This window comes from Oncorhynchus masou, chromosome 28, assembly GCF_036934945.1.
Source record: "Oncorhynchus masou masou isolate Uvic2021 chromosome 28, UVic_Omas_1.1, whole genome shotgun sequence".
Lineage (NCBI taxonomy): Eukaryota > Metazoa > Chordata > Actinopteri > Salmoniformes > Salmonidae > Oncorhynchus > Oncorhynchus masou.
The window spans coordinates 14544555-14571412 of NC_088239.1; the positions used below are offsets into that span (position 1 = coordinate 14544555).

At 43.9% G+C, this 26858-nt stretch overlaps 1 protein-coding gene across 1 annotated transcript in view; it reads right to left on the bottom strand.

Moving 5' to 3' along the window:
- LOC135517225 (brother of CDO-like) overlaps positions 1-5030 on the bottom strand; it is a 47565-nt gene extending 42535 nt beyond the window's left edge. Inside the window, 1 exon segment of the mRNA XM_064941337.1 lies at positions 4833-5030. The gene's annotated coding sequence lies outside the window, so the exon portion shown is untranslated.
- Between the last annotated feature and the right edge of the window lie 21828 nt (positions 5031-26858).

Sequence of the window (26858 nt, forward strand, 5' to 3'; positions counted from 1 at the left end):
ACACACACACACACACACACACACACAGAGAGAGAGTTAGGCCCGCAGATAGTAGCCTGCAGGCTGTTATGACTACATGATCGTACCCGCTGTAGCACAGATGAAAGTACACCCTCAGGAGTTATTTTTCTCCTTTTGCCAATTAACATGAAATCCTAAGAAAACAATAAACCTTTCCACAGTTGTAGCCAGAACTTAGACAGAACTCAAAAAGTCCCACATTGCCAGAACAAGAACCAAAGAACTATCCACCCAGAGTCACAGCCAGGACAAAAATGATCCATGGACTCAGTGCCAATCTATATTCATGGCATCAGAAGCAAAACAACATCAACCAGAACCTAGCCAGAGTAAGCACTAACCATGGACTCATAACCAGAACATAGCCAGTACAAGAGCTATCCTGCCCAGAACCAGAACTATCCAAGGAAATACATACAGACAGGATGAGATCTATCCATTGAGTCATTGTCAAAACAAGAGCTATCCAATGAGTCCTAGCCAAGCCAAGCTATTCAGAGACAGAACAAGACATACCTACTGAGAGTGGACCAAAACACCAATGCCAAACACACACCTATTAAGGCAACACAGTACTTCAAGGCCTGATGTTATCTTTCCAGAATAGGCCTATGGACCAATCCTTGTCTTTAACCCTGTTCTTAATAGTTATCAAATGTTGGGCTGGCATGAAAATGGAACAGTAAAATGTGTGCGTTCATCGGCACATAGCTAAGGCTGCTCAAAACTCTGCCACCAAATAAGATCAGAAGACTGAGAAAGGAGAGAAAGCCAATCAGACTAGAACGAATTAGAGAATAGCTTTGACCAGAGACCGCCGAAGGTCAACAACAAACTCTACCACACCAGAGTTACCAAACAAGATGTTCCTTAGATGTCCCTCAGACAGAGGCACAGGAATCAATGCCAAACATACATGGTCTCTTGGTAAACCAGTTCACTTATTTAGTTAATTCAAGAGATCATTCTTCTTGATCTCTGCAAGTAAAGGTATGCAAAGATCACACATTTTACTGCAGTGGGCTACATCAGGGTCAGAGTGTTTCTTGGTAGTCTTAAACAAATCTGCTTTGACACAAACACCTCACACACGGGGTTATAGGCTGAAACCAAACAATGCATCTGACATGGTACAGGTGTCGAGTTGAAATCTATTACAGTTTGAGTTTGTATCCCAACATTACACTTTATAGACATCACAGAAGACTGAAATATAACACAACTCTGTGACATAGAAACACCGGACTTTCTGTTCATTTAAAAAAAAAAGTTTATTAATTATGAAATGATGAAAAATATTAATAATATTCCACCCATAAGGCCACTAGAAGACAATTTGGTCATTTGGCTGCAGGAAAGGGTTTTAATAGCGATGGGGGGGGGGAATCAATACAGTTACATATCGGGATATTCTTTTTTTTACAATATATTGTATCTTTTAGTTTTGACAATATCCAAGTCTTATTTTTACACAAGTTGACTGTACCTGCACCAAAACAAAGTATTTTTCTTTCATAGCTTGTTCTCCATCTTCTATTTAAATAGGGAGACAATTAGTTTTCATCACTTTTATTTCCATGACTGATTAAAGCTTGTTTTCTCATGACTCTCTCTTGTCCCTCGGCTGAAGACATGGTGAACAATATGTTTGGGACATCAAATCACAATCAACAACTATAAAATCACAGTAACGAATATAAATACACACTGAATCATGAGAATCTCAATACATACATTATGCAGCACCAGTCAAAGGTTTGGACACACCTACTCATTCTAAGGTTTTTCTTTATTTTTACTATTTTCTACATTGTAGAATAATAGCGAAGACATCAAAACTATGAACTCACACATGGAATAATGTAGTAACCAAAAAAGTGTTAAACAAATCTAAATATATTTTATATTTGAGATTTTTCAAAGTAGCCACTCTTTGCCTGGATGACAGCTTTGCACACGCTTGGCATTCTCTCAACCATCTTCATGAGGTAGTCACCTGGAATGCATTTAAATTAACAGGTGTGTCTTGTTAAAAGTTCATTTGTGAAATGTATTTCCTCCTGAATGAGTTTGTGCTAATCAGGTGTGTTGTGACAAGATAGAGTTGGTATACAGAAGATAGCCCTATTTTTAAAAGACCAAGTCTATATTATGACAAAAACAGCTCAAATAAGCAAAGAGAAATGACAGTCTATCATTAATTTAAGACATGAAGGTCAGTCAATCCGGAACATTTCAATAACTTTGAAAGTTTCTTCAAGTGCAGTCGCAAAAACCATCAAGCACTATGATGAAACTGGTTCTCATGAGGAACGCCACAGGAAAGGAAGACCCAGAGTTACCTCTACAGCAGAGGATAAGTTCATTAGAGTTACCAACCTCAGAAATTGCAGCTCATATAAATGCTTCACAGAGTTCAAGTAACAGACACATTGACATCAACTGTTCATAGGAGACTGCATGAATCAGGCTTTCATGGTTGAAGAACACAAATAAGAAGAAGAGACTTGCTTGGGCCAAGAAACACAAGCAATGGACATTAGACCGGTGGAAATCTGTTCTTTGGTCTGATGAGTCCAAATTTGAGATTTTTGGTTCCAACTTCCATGTCTTTGTGAGATGCAGAGTCGGTGAACGGATGATCTCCGCGTGTGTGGTTCCTACCATGAAGCATGGAGGAGGAGGTGTGATGGTGTGGGGGTGCTTTGCTGGTGACATTGTTGGTGATTTATTTAGAATTCAAAGCACACTTAACCAGCATGGCTACCACAGCATTCTGCAGCGATACGCCATCCCATCTGGCTTGTGCATAGTGGGACTATCATTTGTTTTTCAACGGGACAATGACCCAACACACTTTCAGGCTGTGTAAGGGCTATTTGACCAAGAAGGAAAGTGATGGAGTACTGCATCAAATGACCTGGCCTCCACAATCACCCGATCTCAACCCAATTGAGATTGTTTGGGATGAGTTGGACTGCAGAGTGAAGGAAAAGCAGCCAACAAGTGCTCAGTATATGTGAGAACTCCCACATGAGTAGGTGTGTCCAAACTTTTGAGTGGTATTGTATTTACAAAAGTATGTGGAAACCCCTTCAAATTAATAGATTCGGCTTTTTCAGCCACACCTGTTGCTAACAGGTGTATAAAATCGACCACACAGCCATGCAATCTCCATAGACAAACATTGTAAGTAGAATGGCTTACTGAAGAGCTTAGTGACTTTTAACGTGGCACTGTCCCACATTTCCAACAAGTCAGTTCATCAAATTTCTGCCCCGCTAGAGCTGCCCTGGTCAACAGTAAGTGCTGTTATTGGGAAGTGGAAACTTCTAGGAGCAACAATGGTTCAGCCCCAAAGTGGTAGGCCACACAAGCTCACAGAACATGACCGACGAGTGCTGAAGTGTGTAACACGTAACAAATTGTCTGTCCTCGGTTGCAACACTCACTACCGAGTTCCAAACAGCCTCTGGAAGCAACGTCAGGCTGTTATAGCAGCAAAGGTGGGGGGGACCAACTCCATATTAATGCCCATGATTTTGGAATAAGATGTTCGATGAGCAGGTGTCCACATACATTTGGTCATGTAGTGTATCATATCTGCACCAATGTATCGTGATAATATGGTATCATGAGATCCCTGGCAATTTCAAGCCCTCACTTTTAATCCATCTGACATCATGGATTGAGCTGAAACAATCTCTCCAGTTTATCGGTTTAACTAAGGTCTATTTTCTATGCGAGGCAGTTGGGCTAATTGTATTCTAAATAGAGCGGTGACTATCTCACCCATACGCGGATTCGCCAAGAGCTCATTAGCCCATTTGATTAGGAAAAAATATTTTGTCATTTAAATGATTCCTCAGCAAAGGGATGATATGAGACTCATTGAGAGACGCCCTTGACAGCTCACAGCTAAAAGACATTCAGGCATTCCACCGCATTGATGGTTCAGAGGAGTTGGCCAGCTGTCCATTTATTGTAATTAGGTTATTCTTGCACAGTGTACGTTTGGTTTAGTGATGAGGGGAGTGGGTTCTTTTTAAAAGCACACAATTAGTGGTGTCAAAGCTGTGCGTCATGAGATAAAATCCAATCTGTTTCGGTTGACATTGAGGCAGGCTAATAAATAAGATGTAGGCATGAAACCAACGATTTGGGGAGGGAATTTGGCAGCGCTTTGCCATGTCTGTTTTCTGTTACTCTCCTCTATAGGAACGACTACGGACTGAGGCCTGCAAAAATCTACACACTTTTGGTCTTATAATGACAATGTTTTTACCAAAAAATAATATACATTTTAATCATGAGAATAATACAAAATGCATTCAGACACAAAGATCTAACGTTTGAGAAACTAATTTGGTTAAAAAAAAAAAAGCTGAAGGCAGAAATGGTCAAAAGCTACTATCCCCATCACTCAATGCGTCCCAAAACTATCTTCTACAACCATCCTACAAAATCACATTTTCAAATGATTACTTTTTATGACCATTTCGTTCTATATTCCCAATATTAAGCGCGCAGTCTTTGCTTCTATTGATTTGCCCTGAACGGTAGTTGAATCAAATAGAACGTGGAAACAAAACAATTGTTACACACAAAGTTAGCGAGGTATCCGCATCCCGATTACAACATGAACAACACTGAACAGACAAGGTTTATGTTATCACACATCCGTGTCTAAAATATGCTTCCCTGAGTGAATCCGTTATTACATAATAAAAGCATATTGTTAACTTGTAACGCATGTGTCATTACTTCGCGTAGTACCGCAAGACAGGGATCATTAGTAAAGAAAAACTTACCAAAACGTGCTATAGTTGGTATTTACTCCTCGGACAACAATCTATCTCTTTCTCAGCTTTTTACTTCAGTAAAATCCGGGGGGGAAAAACACTTTTCCTTTTTCTTTACTGCTTTAGTAATTTACTGCGATGCCACCGACATTTTCTTAGGCTCCCCAAGTTCTCACATTGAATGGCCGTTTTTGGATGACTGAGCTCTCAAACAATTCTCCCCTTTGCGACGCCTTTTCGGGTCCACCCACTTCCCAAGAAGGGGGAGGGATCTGAACAATAGGGGCTCGCTCCCAAATCACAAAGTTTGGTAAAGCTCTAGTTTCCCCCAAGAAACACACTCTATTGTCAGGCCCAGTGGTTCTCACCGCAGTGCGTAATGATGAAATGTGTTGTTATAATGAATGTATGTACCTGTGCATAAAATAGTTTAATAGGAACAGTATAAGACTGACAAAAAAGTCCCACAAGTTCTACATGGTGGGGGGAGAAAAAAATGCCCCTCCCCCTCACCCCCTAGACTGGTGTGCTCCTCCAGTTTGTATTGAGCCCGTCCATTGAAGCCCGCATGCCTCTATCTCTCTCTAGCGCAGCTGTCAGGAGATGGAGGCAGTAAGAGGCATCGCAATACTCAATTCAATTCAAGGGCTTTATTGGCATGGGAAACATGTGTTAACATTGCCAAAGCAAGTAAGGTAGATAATATATAAAGTGAATATATAAAGTGAAATAAACAATAAAAATTAACAGTAAACATCACACATACAGAAGTACTCTCTCTCTCTCTCATACTACTGTGATCACAGAAAATAACCCATGCACATGCCTCGCAAATTCTACTTCACTTCAATCAGCGCCATTTGAAATGAGGGCGCCAAACTGTCCACTTAATTAATAAAGGACTATCCCAACTAAGATAACAGGGGTTTGACAGGGTCCAGTTGGTGGGGGGTTGTCTGGGAGCTGAATGGAGGAGATCCCACCATGCACCTGAGCGGTTATTGCAACACAGTGGGGTGTTATTTGCATATAAAGCCTTGCCGGTTTGTGACACCTGTTGAACACCTGTTCAAGGTGAAAGGGTATGAAGTGTGTGTGGTGCTTGGGGTAGCTGGGTGGTTGTGTGTGTGGTGCTTGGGGTAGCTGGGTGGTTGTGTGTGTGGTGCTTGGGGTAGCTGGGTGGTTGTGTGTGTGGTGCTTGGGGTAGCTGGGTGGTTGTGTGTGTGGTGCTTGGGGTAGCTGGGTGGTTGTGTGTGTGGTGCTTGGGGTAGCTGGGTGGTTGTGTGTGTGGTGCTTGGGGTAGCTGGGTGGTTGTGTGTGTGGTGCTTGGGGTAGCTGGGTGGTTGTGTGTGTGTGTGTTATTGCCAGGGTGCAGTTGGTCCTATCTGTTCTTTGTGCACCCCCCTCCTGCTAGTTCATATCCACATGTTATTGGTATGCATGGGACTGATGATATTATTGACATGTTGGTGAAATAATCACCTTCATTCAGTTTGACTAAAACTAAACAGTGTCCATAATCAGACATGCTCACTCATAAAATAAGGATACTCTCTCCCTGTCCTGTGTACACAGACACACACACACACACACACACACACACACACACACACACACACACACACACACACACACACACACACACACACACACACACGCACATATTTTGGAGAGTCATCATCAGTATTTGAGGGTGTTTTCCCAAAGCTTTGGTGTGGGTGTGGTTTGCCAGTGCTTGGCCAGTGTTCTGGTGTTGCTGTTGCTACTGCTTGGGGGGCTGTTTCTATGTGGTTGTCAAACTCTGGACTACTCTGGACCCTCCAGTGACCACTAGGAGCAGAGCGAGAGGGTCCCAAACTCTCAAACAACCCCTCCACACCACCCCTCCCCCTCCCCCTCTCCTCTCTGTGCTGGTCTGGCTGAATTAGGCCTGGACAAAAGGCATTGTAGCCCGGACATGAAAGGCCCATTAACCATACTGCAGCCCCCAGAGGCCTTGCCCGCAGCAGACCACCTCCCAGAATGCCTCTCTCTCAGCAGGCTGCTGTCCCAGCATGCAACGCTCCCCTTCAGCTAGGCTGTGCTGTCACCACTCCTAGCTTCAGCCCCCCCCCCCAACCACCAAACCCCATTATAGACCCAGACAAAGATTGTCATGCAGATTGTTAAGAATTAAGTTATTAGAGTGATAGAGAGGGACTGAGAAGTTGGGGAAAATAGTGGGAAAGTGGACTGTTTTTACTGTGTGAATGTTGGCCGTGTTTAGGCTGTGTATCTACCTGTTTGTACTGTGTATATATATAGACTACTTACAGCCTATTGTATGTAGCTAGTAGGTACTCATTGAGTATGAATGAAAATGGGTAGCTAACTACAGCACTACAACGTCTCAGTTATATCAATGTTGATCATTGATCATATCAAATAAGCAATATAAATAAATAAAGTACAGAATAAAAATGGGTTTGCGTGACCATTGAATGCATGTCATTTCCTGTGGTGTGTCTGCAGGTGTGTGTGCGGTACTGTACGCATCAATGCTGAGTGTGATGTTCTCCTAAACCCCCCCAAAGTCTCATCAGTCTTCACTGAGCACACTATTATTCATGTGGGCGCCATGACAACGACCCCCTCACGTGGTGTCTCCTACTGACCTTAGCAGCTGTGTCACATCCTCACTGTGACAAAACACTGAACAAATCACACACACACACACACACACACACACACACACACACACACACACACACACACACACACACACACACACACACACACACACACACACACACACACACACACACACACACACACACACACCTGCTAATGTACGCTTGCACACTATGACACAAGTGCACTGAAGTACCCTCTTAAAATGTTAGAACTGAGAACATACAGTCTTACACATTTGGAACCATGTAAAGATAAAAAATGATCTGAAAATAAAGCTGTACACATCCACCCTGCAGGACTCAAAATACTCACCACTACAGACTAAAAACTTTGCAAGTTGCAAAAAATGTGATTCAAGACGTGAATGCTGATTGATTGACAACAGTGATATATCAGATCTTATACCACGGGTTAGACAAAACATGTATTTTAACTATTTTAATTATGTTGGTAAACAGTTTATAATAGAAATAAGGCACCGCGGGGTTTGTGGCACATGGGCAATATACCACGGCTAAGGGCTGTATGCAGGCACTCCGCATTGCGTCATGCTTAAGAACAGCCCTTAGCCGTGGTATATTGGCCAAATACAGTGCCTTGCAAAAGTATTCATTCCCCTTGGCATTTTTCCTATTTTGTTGCATTACAACCTGTCACGCCCTGTCACGCCCACCCGGACCCTCCCCTGTAGGTTCAGGTTTGCGGCCGGGAGTCCGCACCTTTGGGGGGGTACTGTCACACCCTGACCTTAGAGAGACGTTTTATTTCTCTATTTGGTGAGGTCAGGGTGTGATTTGGGGGGGCATTCTATGTTGTCTATTTCTTTGTTTTGGCCGAGTAGGGATCCCAATCAGAGGCAGCTGTCTATCGTTGTCTCTGATTGGGAATCATACCTAGGCAGTCTTTTTTTCCACCTGTGTTTGAGGGTAGTTATTTTCTGTTTAGTCTCTGTTACCTGACAGAATTGTTCGCTTTCGTTTTGTTACTTTGTTCGAGTGTTTTTTGATAATAAAATAAATCATAAACACTTTTCACGCTGCGCTTTGGTCCACTCCTTCCGACGACAGGCGATACACAACCTGTAATTTAAATAGATTTTCATTTGGATTTTATGTAATGGACATAGACAAAATAGTCCAAAGTGCTGAGGTGAAACGAAAAAAAAATGGAAAAGTGATGGTGCATATCTATTCACCCCATCTGCTATGAAGCCCCTAACTAAGATCTGGTGCAACCAATTACCTTCAGAAGTCACATAATTAGTTAAATAAAGTCCACCTGTGTGCAATCTCAGTGTCACATGATCTGTCACACGATCTCAGTATATATACATCTGTTCTGAAAGGCCCCAGTGTCTGCAACACCACTAAGCAAGGGGCACTACCAAGCAAGTGGCACCATGAAGACCAATGAGCTCTCCAAAACAGGTCAGGGACAAAGTTGTGGAGAAGTACAGATCAGGGTTGGGTTATAAAAAAAATATCCAAAACTTTGTACATCCCATAGAGCACCATCAAATCCATTATTAAGAAATGGAAAGAATATGGCACCACAACAAACCTGCCAAGAGAGGGCTGCCACCAAAACTCACGGACCAGGCAAGGAGGGCATTAATCAGAGAGGCAACAAATAAACCAAAGATAACCCTGAAGGAGGTGGAAAGCGCCACAGTGGAGATTGGAGTATCTGTCCATAGGACCACTTTAAACCATACACTCCACAGAGCTGAGTTTTACAGAAGAGTGGCCAGAAAAAAAAGCCATTGCTTAAAGAAAAAAATAAGCAAACACGTTTGGTGTTCGCCAAAAGGCATGTGGGAGACTCCCCACACATATGGAAGAAGATACCCTGGTCAGATGAGACTAAAATTGAGCATTTTGGCCATCAAGGAAAACGCTATGTCTGGCGCAAACCCAACACCTCTCATCACCCCGAGAACACCATCCCCACTGAGAAGCATGGTGGTGGCAGCGTCATGCTGTGGGGATGTTTTTCATCTGCATGGACTGGGAAACTGGTCAGAATTGAAGGAATGATGGATGGCGCTAAATACAGGGAAATTCTTGAGGGAAACCTGTTTCAGTCTTCCAGAGATTTGAGACTGGGACGGAGGTTCACCTTCCATCAGGACAATGACCCTGAGCATATTGCTAAAGCAACACTCGAGTGGATTAAGGGGAAACATTTAAATGTCTTTGAATGACCTAGTCAAAGCCCAGACCTCAATCCAATTGAGAATCTGTGGTATGACTTAAAGATTGCTGTCCACCAGCGGAAACCATCCAACTTGAAGGAGCTGGAGCAGTTTTACCTAGAAGAGTTGGCAAAAGTCCCAGTGGCTAGATGTACCAAGCTTATAGAGACATACCCCAAGAGACTTGCAGCTGTAATTGCTTCAAAAGGTGGCTCTATAAAGTATTGACTTTGGAGGGGGTTGAATAGTTATGCACGCTCTAGTTTTCTGTTTTTTGTCTTATTTCTTGTTTGTTTCACAATTTTAAAAAATGGCATCTTCAAAGTGGTAGGCATGTTGTGTAACTCAAAATGTTCTGTTCTTTCTCTCTCTGACTGTACTGGGGCTCACTGTAGTGTGTATGTGTGTGTGTAAAAAAACCAAAGCAAATTTAATTGTCACATGCGCGGAATACAACAAGTGTAGACCTAACAGTGAAATGCTTTAAGAAGTGTGTATGCCTTAATCTTCATGTACACAACTGTTCGCAGGTTTGGGGTTACTTAGAAATGTCCTTGTTTTTTAAAGAAAGGCAAAAAACGTTGTCCATTAAAATAACATCAAATTGATCAGAAATACAGCGTAGACATTGTTAATGTTGTAAATTACTGTTGTTGCTGGAGACAACAAATTTTCTATGGAACGCCAGACATACACTCCTACAGTATAGTCACAACATACACTGAACGCCATGCCTACACTCCTACAGCCTAGTCACAACATACACTGAACGCCAGACCTACACTACTAGAGTCTAGAATCACAACTTACACTGAACGCCAGACCTACACTACTAGAGTCTAGAATCACAACTTACACTGAAGCCAGACCTACACTACTATAGTCTAGTCACAACTTACACTGACGCCAGACCTACACTACTAGAGTCTAGAATCACAACTTACACTGACGCCAGACCTACACTACTAGAGTCTAGAATCACAACTTACACTGAAGCCAGACCTACACTACTATAGTCTAGTCACAACTTACACTGACGCCAGACCTACACTACTAGAGTCTAGAATCACAACTTACACTGACGCCAGACCTACACTACTAGAGTCTAGAATCACAACTTACACTGACGCCAGACCTACACTACTATAGTCTAGAATCACAACTTACACTGAACGCCAGACCTACACTACTAGAGTCTAGAATCACAACTTACACTGACGCCAGACCTACACTACTATAGTCTAGAATCACAACTTACACTGAACGCCAGACCTACACTACTATAGTCTAGTCACAACTTACACTGACGCCAGACCTACACTACTAGAGTCTAGAATCACAACTTACACTGAAGCCAGACCTACACTACTATAGTCTAGTCACAACTTACACTGATGCCAGACCTACACTACTAGAGTCTAGAATCACAACTTACACTGACGCCAGACCTACACTACTAGAGTCTAGAATCACAACTTACACTGACGCCAGACCTACACTACTATAGTCTAGAATCACAACTTACACTGACGCCAGACCTACACTACTATAGTCTAGAATCACAACTTACACTGACACCAGACCTACACTACTATAGTCTAGAATCACAACTTACACTGACGCCAGACCTACACTACTAGAGTCTAGAATCACAACTTACACTGACGCCAGACCTACACTACTATAGTCTAGAATCACAACTTACACTGAACGCCAGACCTACACTACTATAGTCTAGAATCACAACTTACTCTGACGCCAGACCTACACTACTATAGTCTAGAATCACAACTTACACTGAAGCCAGACCTACACTACTATAGTAGTGTAAGTTGTGACTAGACTATAGTAGTGTAGGTCTGGCGTCAGTGTAAGTTGTGATTCTAGACTCTAGTAGTGTAGGTCTGGCGTCAGTGTAAGTTGTGACTAGACTATAGTAGTGTAGGTCTGGCGTTCAGTGTAAGTTCTGACTCGACCTAACTGGGTCCAGATGCTGCAGACCCTCCTAATTGGACCTGGAGCCGCTCAAATCCCAGAACCACTCAGCGCCGCCTGGATAGCGTTTCATTTCAGAGCACGACTGGATTGGCCGATAGCCTGGGTTAAACTACGTGGGCTGAGTTGTAACTTGAGATTCAAAGTCACGTGACAAATCTCTATTTACATCAACATGTTTTGATCCAAAAGTTAGGCATGTGTATTATTCTAAAACGTATGAGGGGAAAGGGTAGACTGACGGTACAGGGTATAAAGTCTAAGATGGAAGGTTGAAGTGCTAGAGGAGTAGGGTTGCCTCAGACACTGATCTATGGTCAGTTTTGTGTTATTGCAGCAAATGGGAATAGGATAAGATAAGATGATCCTAGATCTGTGCCTGCAGGGTACTTCTCTATGAGTGGATAGGGTGGTGCAAAATGGTGCATGGATGATACGAGGTAGGATAACATATAATTGACAGGGTTGGAAGAAAGTTGAGAGAAGTGAGTTGTTGTACAGTGTATCAGAGTGTATCAGAGAAAACTTCAGAGTGAACTTCAGAGGTAAGAGAGGGAGTAGAGGGTTGAGAAAGCCCTGAAATGGTAGAACAAATCTGACAAAAAATGTTTGACTTTCTCCTTTCATCAAGCTCCTGGTTTTATCATGTTACCCTCCCTACATATGGCTCTATTTGGACCTCTCTTTCTTGCTCCCCCTCTTCTCTCTCTCACTCCCCCTGTTATTTTCCTCCCATCATCCATCTCTCTACCTCCCTCCTTTTCTCTTTCTCATTCCCTCTCTCGCTCTCCTCATCCATCTCTCTCTCCACTCCATTCCTCCCTCTCTCACTCTTCCTGTTCTGTATGGTGTATGGTGTGTGTGTGTGTATGGTGTGTGCGTGCCTAAACGCAGGTCTCTGTTTCCTTGTACCTCCAGACCTGGCCTGTGCTCCCACTCCTCTCAGTGTTTCCCCATGCTCAGTGTAAGCAATGAAGAATGATCTCACCTCCAAAAAACACACTAAATTACTTACAGAATCTCCAAATCAGGGCAGCAACCCACAACGGCCTACTCTCCAAGAGCAATAACACACACACACACACACACACACACACACACACACACACACACACACACACACACACACACACACACACACACACACACACACACACACACACACACACACACACACACACGACACTCGCAGTAGCCCTCTGTGAATGAGTAATTCACTCTGAGAAGGATTAGAGTACGTCTGACTTTCAGATGAATAATGTCTCAGTGTGACGTGTTGTTTATCTGACTTGTGTTTGTGTAGTGTCTTAATGTTGAATTTAAGTTTATGTTTAATTAAGAGTATATATCCATGGCATGTGTGTCTGTGTGTGTATTGTGTGTGTGTGTGTGTGTGTGTGTGTGTATGTGTGTGTGTAATAATAATAATCATCATTTGAAGGGTGCTTATATTTGGCATGTGCAAGTGTGTATTATACGCAGGTGTGAATTGGAAATGTGTTTTTAGGGATAAATGCTGTCATCAAGGGCACATCGGCAGATATTTTACCTTGTCGGATCGGGGATTTGAACAAGTAACGCTCTAACCGCTAGGCTACCTGCCACCCAGTGTGTGTGTGTGTGTCTTCTCTGTATGTGTGTGTATTCTCTGTACGTGTTTGTAGCTAAATGTGTCTGTTCTCTGTTTGTGTGTGTTCTCTGTATGTATGTGTATTCTCTGTATGCGTTTGTGTGTTCTCTTTATGTGTGTGGCACCTCTTACCCTGACACTGTTCACCATGACGTGACATCATAATGACATCTCCTCACTACTTCACACAGACCATCCCATTCAGAGGGCTGAGAACACACAGACCATCCCATTCAGAGGGCTGAGAACACACAGACCATCCCATTCAGAGGGCTGGGAACACACAGACCATCCCATTCAGAGGGCTGGGAACACAGAGACTATCCCATTCAGAAGGCTGGGAACACACAGACCATCCCATTCAGAGGGCTGAGAACACACAGACCATCCCATTCAGAGGGCTGGGAACACACAGACCATCCCATTCAGAGGGCTGGGAACACAGAGACCATCCCATTCAGAAGGCTGGGAACACACAGACCATCCCATTCAGAGGGCTGGGAACACACAGACCATCCCATTCAGAGGGCTGAGAACACAGAGACCATCCCATTCAGAGGGCTGGGAACACACAGACCATCCCATTCAGAGGGCTGAGAACACACAGACCATCCCATTCAGAGGGCTGGGAACACAGAGACCATCCCATTCAGAAGGCTGGGAACACACAGACCATCCCATTCAGAGGACTGGGAACACACAGACCATTCCATTCAGAGGGCTGAGAACACACAGACCATCCCATTCAGAGGGCTGGGAACACACAGACCATTCCATTCAGAAGGCTGGGAACACACAGACCATCCCATTCAGAGGGCTGGGAACACAGATACCATCCCATTCAGAAGGCTGGGAACACACAGACCATCCCATTCAGAGGGCTGAGAACACACAGACCATCCCATTCAGAGGGCTGGGAACACAGAGACCATCCCATTCAGAGGGCTGGGAACACACAGACCATCCCATTCAGAGGGCTGAGAACACACAGACCATCCCATTCAGAGGGCTGGGAACACAGAGACCATCCCATTCAGAAGGCTGGGAACACACAGACCATCCCATTCAGAGGGCTGAGAACACAGAGACCATCCCATTCAGAGGGCTGGGAACACAGAGACCATCCCATTCAGAGGGCTGGGAACACAGAGACCATCCCATTCAGAAGGCTGGGAACACACAGACCATCCCATTCAGAAGGCTGAGAACACACAGACCATCCCATTCAGAGGGCTGAGAACACACAGACCATCCCATTCAGAGGGCTGAGAACACACAGACCATACCATTCAGAGGGCTGAGAACACACAGACCATCCCATTCAGAGGGCTGGGAACACACAGACCATTCCATTCCACAACCCTGATAAGGACCAGAGCTGATCCTATCTGTCACTCATAGCGAGGGATAGGGCCAAGGCAAGAGCACAGTCTCTTACAGACTCACTGCAGCTTCCACACATCCACCAATAAACAAACATATGTGTGTCAGAGAGAGAGGGGGGGGAGACAGAGAGAGAGACAGAGAGAAGGAGAGAGAGAGCGACATAGAGAGACAGAGAGAGAGAGAGAGACCCGAGAACACAGCAGGAAAGGGTGGCCACAGCACTCAAGGGAGTGATTTAAAAAATGTATTCTACTTTCCACAACAAACATATAGTTATATCCACCCTGCTATCACGAAAAGACTTCCAGCCTGCTACCATACAGCGCTTAAACGCAAGTATTTCCTGTGACTGTGTCTCCAAACTAAATGTTTACCTAGCCCACCACTCTACCCTGGACTTGAACAGCCTTTATGACCAGGTCCACCTCTATAAGGCAGCAGAGCCCACCTTCGCTCTCAAACGCAGCCCCAACACACAGGAGCAAGAGATCAATAGACACCCTGCCCAGACCAGCGAGATACCCCCCCCCAATCCCATCCCCCACCTGCCAAATAAACACCCCCAACAGAACCGATCAACACCCCATCAAGTCAACCATGCCCACACCCCATTTAGGCCACCTCAGATCAGACCTGTACCCCTCCTGCCCACCCCATGCACCCCATCTCCGCAAAGAAGGCCTGAACATGGAAGTCACACATACGACCAGGCCATGAACAGGCAAACAGGCCCAACCCCCACTCTTACACTAACCAAAGAAAATGAACAACAATGACAAATGTTTTGATGAAGAATGCAAAAACCTAAGAAAGAAATTGAGAAACCTTTCCATCCAAAAACAAAGAGACCCAGAAAACCTGAGTCTACGCCTTCACTATGGTGAATCACTAAAACAATACAGAAATACACTACGGAAAAAGAAGGAACAGCATGCTCAATGTAATTGAAGCATCCATAGACTCTAACCACTTCTGGGTAAATTGGAAAACACGAAACAAACAAGAACACAAAGAATTATCTATCCAAAATGGAGATGTATGGGTAAACCACTACTTTAATCTTTTTGGCTCTATAACAAAGAACAAACAGCAAAAATTATTAAAGACTACCAGAACCCACTGGATTCTTCAATTACATTGAATGAACTACAGGACAAAATAAAAACCCTCCAAAAAGGGTTGTGGTGTTGATGGTATCCTCAATGAAATTATTGAATATACAGACCACAAATTTCAATTGGCTATTTTTTTCATTTATTTCACCTTTATTTAACCAGGTAGGCCAGTTGAGAACAAGTTCTCATTCACAACTGCGACCTGGCCAAGATAAAGCAAAGCAGTGAGACACAAAACAACAATACAGTGACACATGAACAAAACATACAGTCAATAACTGTCACGCCCTGACCTTAGAGAGACGTTTTATTTCTCTATTTGGTGAGGTCAGGGTGTGATGTGGTGTGGGCATTCTATATTTTGTATTTCTTTGTGTTTGGCCGAGTGTGATTCCCAATCAGAGGCAGCTGTCTATCGTTGTCTCTGATTGGGAATCATACTTCGGTAGCCTTTTTCCCCACTTATGTTGTGAAATCTTGTTTTTGTACAGCTCTTGTAGCCTATGGAACGGTACATTCGTTTTGGTTTCACTTTGTTATTTTGTCACTGGTTCTCGCAGTGGTGGGTAGTATATGGGGCTTTGGTGACAAAACGTATGGCACTGTGATAGACTACATCCAGTTGGCTGAGTAGAGTGTTGGAGGCTATTTTGTAAATGACATTGCCAAAGTCAAGGATCGGTAGGATAGTCATTTTTTCGAGGGTATGTTTGGCAGCATGAGTGAAGGAGGCTTTGTTGTGAAATAGGAAGTCAATTCTAGATTTAATTCTGGATTGGAGATGCTTAATGTAAGTCTGAAAGGAGAGTTTACAGTCTAACCAGACACCTAGGTGTTTGTAGTTGTCCACATAATCTAAGTCAGAACCGTCCAGAGTAGTGATGCTAGTCGGGCGGACGGGTGCGGGGAACAATCGGTTGAAGAGCATGCATTTAGTTTTACTAGCATTTAAGAGCAGTTGGAGGTAGTATGTCATTGAAGCTCGTTTGGAGGTTTGTTAACACAGTGTCCAAAGAAGGGCCAGATGTATACAGAATGGTGTCGTCTGTGTAGAGGTGGATCAGACAATCACCAGCAGTAAGAGCGACATCATTGATATATACAGAGAAAAGAGTCGGCCCGAGAATTGAACCCTGTGGCACCCCCATAGAGAATGCGAGAGGTCCGGACAACAGGCCCACCAATTTGACACACTGAACTCTGTCTGAGAAGTATTTAGTGAACCAGGCAAGGCAGTCATTTGAGAAACCAAGGCTATTGAGTCTGCCGATAAGAATGCGGCGTTTGACATAGTCGAAAGCCTTGGACAGGTCGATAAAGCGGTTATGAGTATACTTAAACTCTTTAACATCATCCTCAGCTCTGGCATCTTCCCCAGTATTTGGAACCAAGGATTGATCACCCCAATCCACAAAAGTGGAGACAAATTTGACACCAATAACTACCGTGGGATATGCGTCAACAGCAACCTTGGGAAAATCCTCTGCATTATCATTAACAGCAGACTAGTATATTTCCTCTGTGAAAACAATGTACTAAGCAAATGTCAAATTGGCTTTTTACCAAATTATCGTACAACAGACCACATATTCAATCTGCACATCCTAATTGACAACAAAAATGTTTTTTAAAAATGGGAACGTCTTCCCATGCTTTGTTGATTTCAAAAAAGCCTTGGACTCAATTTGGCATGAGGGTCTGCTATACAAACTAATGGACAGTGGTGTTGGGGAAAAAACATATGACATTATGAAATCCATGTACACAAACAACAAGACCGCGGTTAAAATTGGCAAAAAACACACAGATTTCTTTCCACTGGGCCGTGGGGTGAGAGAGTGAAGCAGCTTAAGCCTCACCCTCTTCAACATAAACAGTGGAAGTCGGAAGTTTACATACACTTAGGTTGGAGTCATTAAAACAAATTTTTCAGCCACTCAACAAATCTCTTGTTAATTAACAACCTATAGTTTTGTCAAGTCGGTTAGGACATCTACTTTGTGCATGACAGAAGTAATTTTTCCAACAATTGTTTACAAACAGATTATTTCACTTATAATTCACTGTATCACAATTCCAGTGGGTCAGAAGTTTACATACACTAAGTTGAATGTGCCTTTAAACAGCTTGGAAAATTTAAAAAAATGATGTCATGGCTTGAGAAGCTTCTGATAGGCTAATTGACATCATGTGAGTCAATTGGAGGTGTACCTGTGGATGTATTTCAAGGCCTACCTTCAAACTCATTGCCTCATTGGGAAAATGAAAAGAAATCAGCCAAGACCTCAGAAAAATAATTGTAGACCTCCACAAGTCTGGTTCATCCTTGGGAGCAATTTCCAAATGCCACAAGGTACCACGTTCATCTGTACAAACAATAGTACACAAGTATAAATACCATGGGACCACACAGCAGTCATACCGCCCAGGAAGGAGACGCGTTCTGTCTCCAAGAGATGAACGTAGTTTGGTGCGAAATGTGCAAATCAATCCCAGAACAACAGCAAAGGACCTTGTGAAGATGCTGGAGGAAACCGGTACAAAAGTATCTATATCCACAGTAAAACGAGTCCTATATCGAGGATGCCCAGCATGGAAGAAGCCACTGCTCCAAAACCACCATAAAAAAGCCAGACTACGGTTTGCAACTGCACATGGGGACAAAGATTTTTGAGAAATGTCCTCTGGTCTGATGAAACAAAAATAGAACTGTTTGGCCATAATGACCATCGTTATGTTTGGAGGTAAAAGGGGAGGCTTGCAAGCCGAAGAACACCATCCCAACCGTGAAGCACGAGGGTGGCAGCATCATGTTGTGGGGGTGCTTTGCTGCAGGAGGGACTGGAGCACTTCACAAAATAGATGGCATCATGAAGCAGGAAAATTATGTGGACATATTGAATATTGAAGCAACATCTCAAGACATCAGTCAGGAAGTTAAAGCTTAGTCGCAAATGGGTCTTCCAAATGGACAATGACCCCGAGTATACTTCCAAAGTTGTGGCAAAATAGCTTAAGGACAACAAAGTCAAGGTATTGGAATGGCCATCGCAAAGCCCTGACCTCAATCCTATAGAAAATATGTGGGCAGAACTGAAAAAGCATGTGGAAGCAAGGAGGCCTACAAACCTGACTCAGTTACACAAGCTCTGTCAGGAGGAACGGGCCAAAATTAACCCAACTTATTGTGGGAAGCTTGTGGAAGGCTACTCTAAACGTTTGACCCAAGTTAAACAATTTATAGGAAATGCTACGAAATACCAATTGAGTGTATGTAAACTTCTGACCCACTGGGAATGTGATGAAAGAAATAAAAGCAGAAATAAATAATTCTCTCTACTATTATTCTGACATTTCACATTCTTACAATAAAGTGGTGATCGGAACTGACCTAAGACAGGGCATTTTTACAAGGATTAAAAGTCAGGAATTGTGAAAAACTGAGTTTAAATGTATTTGGCTAAGGTGTATGTAAACTTCTGACTTAAACTGTATATCAACAAATTGGTGAAGGCACTTGAACAGTCTGAAGCACCCAGTCTCACACTACTAAAATCTGAAGTCAAATGTCTACTGTTTGCTGATGATCTGGTGCTTCTGTCACCAACCAAGGAGGGCCTACAGAAGCACCTAGATCTTCTGAACAGATTCTGCCAGACCTGGGCCCTGACAGTAGATCTCGCTAAGACCAACATTAATGGTGTTCCAAAAAAGGTCCAGTCGCCAGGACCACAAAAACAAGTTCCTTCAAGACACCATTGCCCTAAAGCACACAAACAAACTATACATACCTTGGCCTAAACATCAGCGCCACAGGTAACTACCACAAAGCTGTGAACAATCTGAGAGACAAGGCAAGAAGGGCCTTCTATGCCATCAAAAGGAACATAAAACTCAACATACCAATTAGCATCTGGCTAAAAATACTTGAATCAGTTATAGAACCCATTGCCCTTTATGGTTGTGAGGTCTGGGGTCCGCTCACCAACCAAGAATTCACAAAATGGGACAAACACAATTGCAAATACAACCCATATTTATGTTTATTTATTTTCCCTTATGTACTTTAAACTATTTGCACATCGTTACAACACAGTATATATACATAATATGACATTTAAAATGTCTTTATTCTTTTGAATCTTCTGTGAGTGTAATGTATACTGTTCATTTTTATTGTTTATTTCTCTTTTGTTTCTTATCTACTTCACTTGCTTTGGCAACGTTATCATATGTTTCCCATGCCTGTAAAGCCCCTTGAATTGAGAGAGAGAGAGAGAGAGAGAGAGAGAGAGAGAGAGGGGGGGGAGAAATCTAATTTAGGAAAATGTGTGAGAGAAAACAAAAAATGGCCTGTGTGTGTGTATTGCAGTATAAATATTGTGTTGTGCTTCAGTAACGTCTCTTCCTGTGTCTCCAGTAGCAGCACGCTCTTCTATTTATTTTCCTTCAAGATGGATGAGTTCTTATCAAATAAGCAGACACCGCCCACCGGCACACCGTCCAACCATGCGCTTCCCACGGATGTCCCGCCCCTGGCCCACTGCACTGTTACACAGCTCAGCATCCTGTCACTCACACGTGCTGACAGCCTTCCGAGCCATTCTAATTAGCACAACCACTTCAATACGATCCTTGGTTTGCTTCAATGACAGACTTCACAGCCAGTCAAATTATCAACACTATCTTACACAGAAAATTCCAACCCATCACAGTAGGACTGGGAACTGTGTTATGTTAGTACAGTAGGACTGAGAACTGTGTTATGTTAGTACAGTAGGACTGAGAACTGTGTTATGTTAGTACAGTAGGACTGGGAACTGTGTTATGTTAGTACAGTAGGACTGAGAACTGTGTTATGTTAGTACAGTAGGACTGGGAACTGTGTTATGTTAGGACAGTAGGACTGGGAACTGTGTTATGTTAGTACAGTAGGACTGGGAACTGTGTTATGTTAGTACAGTAGGACTGAGAACTGTGTTATGTTAGTACAGTAGGACTGGGAACTGTGTTATGTAGTACAGTAGGACTGGGAACTGTGTTATGTTAGGACAGTAGGACTGAGAACTGTGTTATGTTAGGACAGTAGGACTGGGAACTGTGTTATGTTAGTACAGTAGGACTGGGAACTGTGTTATGTTAGGACAGTAGGACTGAGAATTGTGTTATGTTAGTACAGTAGGACTGGGAACTGTGTTATGTTAGGACAGTAGGACTGGGAACTGTGTAATGTTAGTACAGTAGGACTGAGAACTGTGTTATGTTAGTACAGTAGGACTGAGAACTGTGTTATGTTAGTACAGTAGGACTGGGAACTGTGTTATGTTAGTACAGTAGGACTGAGAACTGTGTTATGTTAGTACAGTAGGACTGGGAACTGTGTTATGTTAGGACAGTAGGACTGGGAACTGTGTTATGTTAGTACAGTTGGACTGGGTATTGTGTTATGTTAGGACAGTAGGACTGGGAACTGTGTTATGTTAGTACAGTAGGACTGAGAATTGTGTTATGTTAGGACAGTAGGACTGGGAACTGTGTTATGTTAGTACAGTAGGACTGAGAATTGTGTTATGTTAGTACAGTAGGACTGGGAACTGTGTTATGTTAGGACAGTAGGACTGGGAACTGTGTTATGTTAGTACAGTAGGACTGAGAACTGTGTTATGTTAGTACAGTAGGACTGGGAACTGTGTTATGTAGTACAGTAGGACTGGGAACTGTGTTATGTTAGGACAGTAGGACTGAGAATTGTGTTATGTAGTACAGTAGGACTGGGAACTGTGTTATGTTAGGACAGTAGGACTGGGAACTGTGTTATGTTAGTACAGTAGGACTGAGAACTGTGTTATGTTAGTACAGTAGGACTTGGAACTGTGTTATGTTAGTACAGTAGGACTGGGAACTGTGTTATGTTAGTACAGTAGGACTGAGAACTGTGTTATGTTAGTACAGTAGGACTTGGAACTGTGTTATGTTAGTACAGTAGGACTGGGAACTGTGTTATGTTAGTACAGTAGGACTGAGAACTGTGTTATGTTAGTACAGTAGGACAGGGAACTGTGTTATGTTAGTACAGTAGGACTGAGAACTGTGTTATGTTAGGACAGTAGGACTGAGAACTGTGTTATGTTAGTACAGTAGGACTGGGAACTGTGTTATGTTAGGACAGTAGGACTGGGAACTGTGTTATGTTAGTACAGTAGGACTGGGAACTGTGTTATGTTAGTACAGTAGGACTGGGAACTGTGTCATGTTATTACTGTAGGACTGGGAACTGTGTTATGTTAGTACAGTAGGACTGAGAACTGTTATTACCAATTCTCCCTCCCTCTCACTTCCATGCTCTACCCAGATGTGTGTGGGGGGAACGGCACCGCAGTACCTCCAGGCTCTGATCAGGCCCTACACCCAAGCAAGGGCACTGCGTTCATCCACCTCTGGCCTGCTCGCCTCCCTACCACTGAGGAAGTACAGTTCCCGCTCAGCCCAGTCAAAACTGTTCGCTGCTCTGGCCCCCCAATGGTGGAACAAACTCCCTCACGACGCCAGGACAGCGGAGTCAATCACCACCTTCCGGAGACACCTGAAACCCCACCTCTTCAAGGAATACCTAGGATAGGATAAGTAATCCTTCTCACCCCCCCCCTCCCCCTTAATGATTTAGATGCACTATTGTAAAGTGGCTGTTCCACTGGATGTCAGAAGGTGAATTCACCAATTTGTAAGTCGCTCTGGATAAGAGCGTCTGCTAAATGACTTAAATGTAAATGTAAATGTAAATGTGTGTGTGTGTGTGTGTGTGTGTGTGTGTGTGGGTGTGTGTATGTGTTGTGTGTGTGTGTGTGTGTGTGTGTGTGTGTGTGTGTGTGTGTGTGTGTGTGTGTGTGTGTGTGTGTGTGTGTGTGTGTCGTGAAAGTGAGAGAGAGAGAAGATGAGAAGTTCTTATAAGAGTGCAACCATGTGGGGTGAAGTGCAAATGTGTGTGAGTATGTTTATGTCCGTTTGTAAGCAAATGTGTGAGCGGAATAGAATGTGTGTTAGTGTGTGTGTGTCATCTCAGTATGTGTGTCAATGTGTGTTAGTGGGTGTCATCTCAGTATATGTGTTAGTGTGTGTTAGTGTGTGTCATCTCAGTATGTGTGTGTTAGTGTGGGTGTCATCTCAGTATGTGTGTGTTAGTGTGGGTGTCATCTCAGTATGTGTGTGTTAGTGTGTGTGTCATCTCAGTATGTGTGTGTTAGTGTGTGTGTCATCTCAGTATGTGTGTGTTAGTGTGTGTGTCATCTCAGTATGTGTGTGTTAGTGTGGGTGTCATCTCAGTATGTGTGTGTTAGTGTGGGTGTCATCTCAGTATGTGTGTGTTAGTGTGGGTGTCATCTCAGTATGTGTGTTCGTGTGGGTGTCATCTCAGTATGTGTGTTAGTGTGGGTGTCATCTCAGTGTGTGTGTGTTAGTGTGGGTGTCATCTCAGTGTGTGTGTGTTAGTGTGGGTGTCATCTCAGTATGTGTGTGTTAGTGTGGGTGTCATCTCAGTATGTGTGTGTTAGTGTGGGTGTCATCTCAGTATGTGTTTGTTCGTGTGGGTGTCATCTCAGTATGTGTGTGTTAGTGTGGGTGTCATCTCAGTATGTGTGTGTTAGTGTGGGTGTCATCTCAGTATGTGTGTGTTAGTGTGGGTGTCATCTCAGTATGTGTGTGTTAGTGTGGGTGTCATCTCAGTGTGTGTGTGTTAGTGTGGGTGTCATCTCAGTGTGTGTGTGTTAGTGTGGGTGTCATCTCAGTATGTGTGTGTTAGTGTGGGTGTCATCTCAGTATGTGTGTGTTAGTGTGGGTGTCATCTCAGTATGTGTGTGTTAGTGTGGGTGTCATCTCAGTATGTGTGTGTTAGTGTGGGTGTCATCTCAGTATGTGTGTGTTAGTGTGGGTGTCATCTCAGTATGTGTGTGTTAGTGTGGGTGTCATCTCAGTATGTGTGTGTTAGTGTGGGTGTCATCTCAGTATGTGTGTGTTAGTGTGGGTGTCATCTCAGTATGTGTGTGTTAGTGTGGGTGTCATCTCAGTATGTGTGTGTTAGTGTGGGTGTCATCTCAGTATGTGTGTACACAGAGAGTTGTGAGAGTAAATAAACGCTGTGCAGCAGGGGCACACGTGGCGTTATTATCAGAGCTCAGAGAAAAAAACGAACTGCCCGCCCCTCCCCACGACCCACCACAGTCCACCCCCCACCAACACACCCCTCTCTCCCCCTGACTCCAAACACTCCCCCAATTCCACACATGGTTCCAATAAAATAGTTATTTTTAGGACTTTTTTAGGAAGAATTTCAATCAGTTGTAGCATTGTGAATGCTGTTCCCTGATAGACTGATAGTGTGTTTAGAAACATCTATTGAGCAGAGTGCCGTTTTCCAGAACTACCCATGTGTACTTACACCTCTCTCCCCAAAGTGACTTCCACACAGCATCAGAGGGGCGAGATCATTCATCATGGGTCATCATGTCCCATGAGATCATGGGTCATTCCTGGTTTTCCAGACTCCCACCGCTAGATTGCGATCATATCCGAAGCCGAACAGCCTGTTGGATGGGACTTCTTTCTAAAATGGCCGATATGAAACGCAAATGCCAACGTTCTGTGGAATCACTTACTTTGATGGTTAAAAAAATCCACTAAATGAAGTTTGGTTTGGAGACGACAGATAAAACGCACACAACCTGTGGTATACTAAAGCATTCTTTCTCTTTATATGTCACACACACACACACACACACACACACACACACACACACACACACACACACACACACACACACACACACACACACACACACACACACACTCATTAATCTGGGCAGACTCAGGAAACCGCTCCAGTGAGCTGGCTAGAGGCCCTGAGAGTGAGGAGGGGGGAGGGAGGGATCAAAGCCACGACGAGAGCAGCAGACTAGCTGAAAAGAAACAGCAGAAGAAGGAAGAAAAGAGAAAAGAAAATATCCTTTGCTCTGGAGCTCTGAGAATACAGGAAGGAGAGAGTATTTGCTCTGGAGCTCTGAGAATACAGGAAGGATAGTCTTTGCTCTGGAGCTCTGAGAATACAGGAAGGATAGTCTTTGCTCTGGAGCTCTGAGAATATAGGAAGGAGAGGGTCTTTGCTCTGGAGTGCTGAGAATACAGGAAGGAGAGGGTCTTTGCTCTGGAGCTCTGAGAATACAGGAAAGAGAGGTTCTTTGCTCTGGAGCTCTGAGAATACAGAAAGGAGAGAGTATTTGCTCTGGAGCTCTGAGAATAAAGGAAGGATAGTCTTTGCTCTGGAGCTCTGGGAATACAGGAGAGAGAGGTTCTTTGCTCTGGAGCTCTGAGAATACAGAAAGGAGAGAGTATTTGCTCTGGAGCTCTGAGAATAAAGGAAGGATAGTCTTTGCTCTGGAGCTCTGGGAATACAGGAGAGAGAGGGTCTTTGCTCTGGAGCTCTGAGAATTCAGGAAGGAGAGGGTCTTTGCTCTGGAGCTCTGAGAATACAGGAAGGAGAGGGTCTTTGCTCTGGAGCTCTGAGAATACAGGAAGGAGAGGGTCTTTGCTCTGGAGCTCTGAGAATACAGGAAGGAGAGGGTATTTGCTCTGGAGCTCTGAGAATACAGGAAGGAGAGGGTCTTTGCTCTGGAGCTCTGAGAATACAGGAAGGAGAGGGTATTTGCTCTGGAGCTCTGAGAATACAGGAAGGAGAGGGTCTTTGCTCTGGAGCTCTGAGAATACAGGAAGGAGAGGGTCTTTGCTCTGGAGCTCTGAGAATACAGGAAACTGAGAGGATCTCATCCCCCTCGTTTTAATCAACAGGCACAGGCACAAGTGTGTGTGTGTGTGTGTGTGTGTGTGTGTGTGTGTGTGTGTGTGTGTGTGTGTGTGTGTGTGTGTGTGTGTGTGTGTGTGTGTGTGTGTGTGTGTGTGTGTGTGTGTGTGTGTATGTGTGTATGTGCACATATTTATAGACAGTGTGCATGTGGCACTTTGTGAGCCTTTGTGTGTGTGTGTGTGTGTGTGTGTGTGTGTGTATGTGTGTATGTGTATATATTTATAGACAGTGTGCATGTGGCACTTTGTGAGCCTTTGTGTGTGTGTGTGTGTGTGTGTGTGTGTGTGTGTATGTGTGTATGTGTATATATTTATAGACAGTGTGCATGTGGCACTTTGTGAGCCTTTGTGTGTGTGTGTGTGTGTGTGTGTGTGTGTGTGTGTGTGTGTGTGTGTGTGTGTGTGTGTGTGTGTGTGTGTGTGTGTGTGTGTGTGTGTGTATGTGTATATATTTATAGACAGTGTGCATGTGGCACTTTGTGAGCCTTTGTGTGTGTGTGTGTGTGTGTGTGTGTGTGTGTGTGTGTGTGTGTGTGTGTACACACTCTTAGAAAAAAGGGTTCCAAAAGGGTTCATAAGAGAACCCTTCTGGTTCCAGGTAAAAACCCTTTCGGGTTTCATGTCAAACCCTCTGTGGAAAGGGTTCTATCTGTAACCAAATATGGTTCTTCAAAGGGTTCTCCTACCGGGACATTCCCCAAAATATTCCCTTCTTGTCTCCCACTTCCCTTCCTTGTTTCCTCCTTTCCCTCCCTTGTCTATCCCTCCCCTTCCTTGTCTCCTCCTTTCCCTCTCTTGTCTCCCACTTCCCTTCCTTGTCTCCTCCTTTCCCTCTCTTGTCTCCCACTTCCCTTCATTGTCTCCTCCTTTCCCTCTCTTGTCTCCCACTTCCCTTCCTTGTCTCCTCCTTTCCCTCTCTTGTCTCCCACTTCCCTTCATTGTCTCCTCCTTTCCCTCTCTTGTCTCCCACTTCCCTTCCTTGTCTCCACCTTTCCCTCCCTTGTCTTGCGCTTCCCTCCGCTTTCTCCCCTGTCCATCCCTCCCCTCCCTTCCCTTCCCTCCCCTTCCCCTCCTTGTCTCCCCTTCCCTTCCTTGTCTCCCCCTTGTCTCCCTTGTCTCCCCCTTCCGTCTCTTCTCTCCCCCTTCCGTCTCTTGTCTCCTCCTTCCGTCTCTTCCCTCCCCTTCCCCTCTAA